The sequence below is a fragment of the Symphalangus syndactylus genome, chromosome 2 (assembly GCF_028878055.3).
Source record: "Symphalangus syndactylus isolate Jambi chromosome 2, NHGRI_mSymSyn1-v2.1_pri, whole genome shotgun sequence".
Lineage (NCBI taxonomy): Eukaryota > Metazoa > Chordata > Mammalia > Primates > Hylobatidae > Symphalangus > Symphalangus syndactylus.
This window is the reverse complement of record NC_072424.2, coordinates 16,031,762-16,037,761: the sequence shown is the minus strand read 5'-3', so window position 1 is coordinate 16,037,761 and position 6,000 is coordinate 16,031,762. Positions and strand designations below refer to the sequence as shown.

Below are 6,000 nucleotides of genomic sequence, written 5' to 3'. Positions count from 1 at the left end.
AAACAAGTCAGAAAGACAGGCTGAGCGCCCAGACTTGTAACCCAGTTCGCAAATAAGTGGCAAAGTAGTCAGATTCCAGCCTGTCACCAGGGTTGTGTCTTCTGTCCTAGCAGCTGTACAGCTTGTCTTACCACTGGACATTTGTTTCATGTACATTTTCACATAGGAAGGATATTCTAAAAGATGTTGATAAAGCTTTTGTAAAGGGTTTGAAGGGGATAGGATGTGATCTAAGGTTGTGCAGGGACAGGAAAGGAAGAAGCACACAAAAAGAACAAATATTTATTAAGAGCCTAGAGTGGCATGCGCTGTGAAAGGCGTGGCATGTAATTCTTTCCCAGTTCTTTGCATGTCTGAATATTTCTCATTCTTCAGGTTTCAGCTCAAATATCACATCCTCAGAGAACTTTCCTTGCCACTCTCTCTGAAGAGCCTCCTCCCCTTCCCCGCCACCGCTACTGTCTCTTGAACTTTCTCAGTCTGGCCATTCTATTAAAATCTGGAACGATTTTGCTAGTTTGCGGACGAGTTTCCCCCAGGCTGCAGGCTCCATGAGGGCAGTGACAGTGTCTCTTTCTCAGATGAATGCCGGGTTGCCTCTCGCGTACTTGGCACACAGTAAGTGCTCAAGAAATTGCTAAACACTCAACGAATATTTACCAGAATACATATTTATGCTCCACCGTTGCTGAAAGAATTTCGACTAATCCTTCTTTAAGTCTCTCTCACTCTCCTGTACTATTAACACCATTGTAAGTAGGCGGCGGAGCTACATTTGTAGGGAGAGAGAAGAGCGAAAAATTGGCGCGCAGAGCTGTAAAGCGTTTTTCTCCAGGTCACACTGCAGCCTGTAAATTTGTGCCACTTGGACTGATTATGGGACAGCTTGCAAACAAATTATCTGCAAACTAACGAAGCCTATTTTTAAAGATCCCTGCTCCTCGCAGCTCTAGGCGATGACATCAGAGAACCCGGAGTTCCACCTCCGAGCCAAGCCCGGTGGTGCTCAAAAACTACGAATACCAGGAAGCACCGCGGCGCGGCGGCCCAGCGCTCCGCGCGCAAGCCTCCCCGGCGCGCCGAGGCCGCTGCCGCTGGAACCAGGAAGACGCCAGACACCCGGCCCGCCACGCCGCCGGGACCCGCGCGGTGCCTGCCGGGACTCGTAGTCTCTGCGGGCTGGGAGCGCCCGCTCCGGAATCTCAGCCGCCGTCTGAGGGCTGAGGCAGCGTGGGGACGCGTGCGCAGTGCGCGGGCTGGCCGTCGTGGACGCCGCTCCGGGCAGCTGAGCCTCTGTGGGAGCCGGGGCCGCGGCGGCGCGGGTGCTCCGGGCCGAGGCCGCGGTAAAGTTTGGCTTGAAGAACGGGGCCGCGCTGGAGCAGGGGTGGGGGATGGGGCCTGGCGCCAGGTGGCGGCGGCTGCGGGGTTGCCGGGCTGCTGGAGCGCGGTTCCCGCTGAGGCGAGCGGGGAGGCGTCTGCCGAGGGGCCGTGGGCGCGGATGAGTGCGGAATCGGCGCCCCCTCCGCGCACGTCCGCCCCACGCGCCACAGCACCTGCAGGCCGCCGGGCCGGCTCACCTGCCCTGGCTCGGGGCGGCGGGAGGGGGCGGCGTCTTCTTCTCGTGGGTCCCCGATTGTTTTCCCGACGTCAGCCCTCGGCGGCGCCCGGCGGGGGAGGGCGGGAGGCCCGCGGCGGTCGCAGGGCCGACGAGCTCCTCGGCGTCTCCGCCCCCCGAGAAATCCCGCTCGGGGCGCGGTGAGCGCAGCTGCGCGGGGATTCCCGGTGGTGCCGGTCGGAGCGGCTCCCTCCAGGGCTGTGCCCGCGGGGCGCGCGGCCCCGGGCATCCTTTGCTGGTGTTTAATGCATTTTGGCTTCAGGACTTGCCGAGGCCGAAGCCGGCTCCGCCCTGGGCCCTGAAGTCGGGCGGTGTCGGCGATTTACCTCCGCACCTTCGGGGCAGGTGGCCAGAGGCAGCGTTGAAAGCGACTTGCCCAAGGTCACGCAGGTGGCACCGGGGAGGCGACCAGACCCAGGTCTTTCGACGCCGAGGCCAGCTGCCAACCGCAGAGCTTTGGGGCCGTCTTGAGTGGTTTGTGGTTTGTTTCAGATGCTTTCTATTGACCTCCTGGAAAGAGGGAAAAGTGTGTCATAATGAAAGCGGTCCTGTTGCTTATAGTGTTTACTGCCTTTGGTAGAATTCTGGTGAGGCTGTGCCCCCGAGCAGAGCATCTACCGTGGTCTGGACGTATAAATAATGAAACCCCTTTGCTCTCTGGGGGCAGTACAAGAAGAGGTTCAAGGAACAAATAAATATCCAGGCAGTTTCTGCGTTTTCCTCGTCTGTTTCACCTTCCAGTTCTGCAGTACTCGTTTTCTTATTTTACAATTGATCGTTGACTGTTTTAATAAGATTTTCTTTGTTTTAATGAAGTCATTGCCCCTTGTAGTTAGTTTTCTAAATAGAAAATCTTATTTCCTGTGTGTTTAATGACTGGAACAAATAGTGCACTATGAGGTTTACACCATTGTCTTTTATCTTAGAACTCCTGATCAATCTGCTTCATTTCCCCAAGTACTCAGCTTGCATACTTTCTATGTTAATTTGATGCCACTGAAACCTTTTACAGCAAAGTTTGGGTAAGAGTTATGTGATTGTTTTGTGAAACTGTGTTTTTCTTCACAATCTGAAGAACTTGAAGACCCGTTATATTAAAATAAGATTTATTCTGACCAAAATACCTGTTTACTTTTCATGCTCTTAATTTTTCCTGTTGACACACTTGTGGCAAAAGAAATATTTCCCCCAGTGGAGTTAGTTTAAGTATTTTTTATCTTGGCCAATTTTCCCAAGGAAAATTGCGTTTTAGAGTACTGATACATTTAAACAAGAGTATTTAAGTTTGACAGAATTTGAGTTAATAAAGTAGTTAATTTACTTTATAGTGCCTTAAACCTTACACTGTATCCACTGACAGTTTTCTCTTGTAGCGTATACCTGTATCAAGATATATGGCTGTGAATTTAGTGACATTAAGAAGATATATATATATATAAAATATATAAGTATATGTGTATACACACCGCGCGGGCGCGCACAGAGCTTCCAATCTTTATCTTGTTAATTAGTATTTTCATTGTCGCTTTGGGAGCGGGGAAAGTAGCAGGTTTATATCTTTTTTCTCCCCCGTTTTAGCAGTGTAACAAAATAGGAAAGATGGTGTGTAAAATTGAGTTTCTCATAGACTAGGAGAGACAGTGAAACAGGATAAGTATACAATTGTGAGGAAACTGCCATGAGTTCATAAACCGGAAGGACCTTTTTAGAAGTGTTTAAGGATGTTAAGAATAGCACTGGATTCTTTTCTTTAAAAGTCATTCAAGTATGGGTTGCTAACGTATAGGATATGACAATATTGACGACTCCTAGGAAGATACTTGGGAAAGGTGGAAACATTTTATATTTTTATGGGGACTTCCCCCCAAAAAAACATTTAATGGAGATTTAAACAAAGTGGCTTTTTGACTTAAGCCTGGAAGTTCTTTATTATTATTATTAGTCATGCTGCAAATCCCGAAGTTATTTTAACTGTGTGATAATTTGTAACCCAGAATGAAATCTAATAGTTTATTAGCATAATTTAAGTCATACTTTGACATTGACGTATTGCTTGATGTCAAGTCATTATTGTTTAACTTCTTTGAGAATGGGGAAGATAGTTTTCTGAATATAGTGTAGCAATTATTTGTGACAATAGTAACACTGCTTTTATTAGAAAATTTTGGGTTGATAGTACTAACTGCCTTAAAGTATTTCCTATTTGATTCCAACTGTGAGCTGAGGTAATATGCAAATAATTACTTTTCTCATGCTGGAGCAGTTTACTTTTGGTAATATTGAAATTTAAATTTCAAGATTAAAAAATCTTGTTTTAGTTCTGCGATGATACCATCAAATGACTTCAGTAGGAGGTAAATATTAAGATTTGGTTTTACGTTTTTTGACCATTTGTGAGTACATATCCAGCATTTAAGAATTTATTGACATGGTATCTGAAAGGAATGCTTTCAGAAAGGGCAGAAAACTTGGTAGCTTTAGATGATTGTCTGTGTGTCTTTAATGCTTAATTATTTTTAGAAACATAAAAATATGGGATGTTTTTATGCAAACATAAAGCATCCTGTTATTTGTTATAGCACTAGAACTCTCTTACACTTACTGAGCAATAGTAAACCATTTGATCCTAAGTAACTTTTTTTCTTGTGGATACTGTAATAGGGGATATGTGAGTTTGTGATTCCTAGAAGATGCTTAATGTTTGCTATTTATTTTAGTAAGCCTTTTACTTAGTTGAATTGATTATATTCAGGAAGATGGGGTTTTTGGGATTTTATAAGCTTTCTTTGAACTGGAATTTCTGTTCGATATAAAAGAAAATTAGTCATTTAGGATTTTTTTAAGTTAAATAAGTTTTAGAGCAAAATATTGTTTCCTACATGGAACTCTTATCAGGCTTGTCAGTCTGATAGCTTTATTCTCCAGAAAGTTGTGGTTTTTAGCCCTTTAGGCAGCCTAGCCTTTTATGGTTTAACCATTTGACTCTAGATTCTGGATTGAATTTAACCTCTTGAAGGAAAAGACAATCACAGGCACTAGAATTGGAAGTGATCTCAGAGGGCTTCTAATGTAGCTTCTTAATCGGTACAGTAAATCCCTCCTGAGAATTTCCATGTCAGGTGTTCCCTCCCATTATTAAGGATGAGAATGCTATTGCATATGTCATCAGGTTATTCAGCAGTCCAAGCTTACTGAGAACAAACACAAGAGTTTTAAGGAGTTTTGATTTTCACCATTCACTGCCTTTAACTGTATTTTGTAAGCTCTTTCCCACCCTGCTGTCCCCCACCCCCCATAACATCATGGGTAAATGATAGCTTTTCTGTCATTTACAGTTATCAAAAAGCTCTAGGCTGGGCTCAGTGGCTCATGCCTGTAATACCAGCACTTCAGAAAGCCGAGGTGGGAGGATAGCTTGAGCCCAGGAGTTTGAGACCAGCCTGGGCAACATGACGACACCTTGTCTCTACAGAAAATAGAAAAGTCAGCCGGGCGTGGTGGCATGTGCCTGTAGTCCCAGCTAGTTGGGAGGCTGTTGGAGGAGGATCCCTTGAGCCTGGGAGGCAGAGGTTCCAGTGAACAGAGATTGTGCTGCGGCACTCCAGTCTGGGTGACAGGAGAGTGAGACCCTGTCTCAAAAAAACAAAACAAAAACAACTGCAGTCTATTTCAGTTTGAACATTCAATCTCATATATATTCAATTTAAAGGTTTTTTTTTTCCCTTCCTTACCCCATGGTCAGGCCGCTTACTTCCTGAAGCACTTGGGGTATGGATGGCTTGTGGTTAGCTCCTGGGATACCTCTTTCCTTTCCGTCTTGAGGGATCTATTTGGATACAAACGTGTCAAGAAGAGAAGTAGAAAAAGACAAGTGTTTGTTATCTAGTGCTATTAGAGTCCTCTCTTGATTAACAGTGGCAGGCCATTGCAGTCCACTAATAGGCAACCAAACTGGCGTTTTTGGTGAGATCTTGCAGGGAGACTCCTGCTGCACAGTTTCTAGGTATGAAATTTTCTGTAGCTAAACCTTTTCCAACCTACACACCCATCTGCTTGCTCCCATCCTGTCAGTTTACCCACTGGTTACGTGAATGTGTGTGAGTCGGGCTGGAGATCTTTTCTCTCTGCAGCGAGATATTTTGATAATGGCAAAACAACTCCAATCTAGGTACGCTGTGGTTTCTATTCAACCCACTGGAAACTCACTTCCTTGTGATGTCGAATAGTGGCATACAGACTACTTAAGTCTGCCTTCTTTCTGTGCCCTGCCATTTCTCATGAATTCTCTTTGTCCCCCTTTTCAAGTAGACACACGGGGTCAGTCACTCAGTCTGCTGCATAAGCAGATGTGGAACTGGAGAATGGGATGCAAGTCTGTTCTAGGC

At 45.7% G+C, this 6,000-nt stretch overlaps 1 protein-coding gene across 12 annotated transcripts in view; it reads left to right on the top strand.

Annotated features, from left to right (window-relative positions):
* The first annotated feature begins 1,168 nt into the window (after window positions 1–1,168).
* The window catches only part of PLEKHA1 (pleckstrin homology domain containing A1), a 57,613-nt gene continuing 52,781 nt past the window's right edge, over window positions 1,169–6,000 (top strand). For 8 of the 12 annotated variants that reach the window (XM_055246744.2, XM_055246756.2, XM_055246753.2 and 5 more), the window contains exon 1: window positions 1,219–1,343. The gene's annotated coding sequence lies outside the window, so the exon portion shown is untranslated. Of the gene's footprint in view, window positions 1,344–1,721; window positions 2,097–3,426; window positions 3,445–6,000 lie in introns of those variants that run through there. The other 4 variants (XM_055246703.2, XM_063617183.1, XM_063617181.1 and 1 more) reach the window with 4 other exon arrangements.